The sequence below is a fragment of the Wasmannia auropunctata genome, unplaced genomic scaffold (assembly GCF_000956235.1).
Source record: "Wasmannia auropunctata unplaced genomic scaffold, wasmannia.A_1.0 LD335828.1, whole genome shotgun sequence".
NCBI lineage: Eukaryota > Metazoa > Arthropoda > Insecta > Hymenoptera > Formicidae > Wasmannia > Wasmannia auropunctata.
This window is the reverse complement of record NW_012027062.1, coordinates 1,784,133-1,784,532: the sequence shown is the minus strand read 5'-3', so window position 1 is coordinate 1,784,532 and position 400 is coordinate 1,784,133. Positions and strand designations below refer to the sequence as shown.

The 400-nt window shown below is 26.8% G+C and overlaps 1 protein-coding gene across 1 annotated transcript in view; it reads left to right on the top strand.

The window, feature by feature from the left end:
* The window catches only part of LOC105456026, a 10,532-nt gene that overhangs the window by 9,170 nt on the left and 962 nt on the right, over positions 1–400 (top strand). The window lies entirely within an intron of this gene.

The following is a 400-nucleotide window of genomic DNA, read 5'->3' as shown; positions in this document are numbered from 1 at the left end:
AACTTTCTAAAAAAAGAAAAAAGGCGTTAAATATGTGCTACTTGAACAAAAAAATTAGTGTACTAAATTTTAAAAAAGTGATATGTACTAGTAATATGTACTAGTGATATCAATCAATAAATAGCGCCAAGTTACAATCTCATAAATATTACGTAATCTTGCCCAAACCAAGTAATATGTATCATTTGTATAAAAGGTTTGATATCAAAAACTGGCGCCAAGTTATGATTTCATAAAAATTACGTTTCATTACTCAATCACTTTAAGTCATATGTATCAAAAACTGGCGCCAAGTTATGATTCCATAAAAATTACATTTTATTACTCAATCACTTCAAGTCATATGTATATGACTTGTATAAAATATTTGATATCAATAACTGCCAAATTACAATCTCGA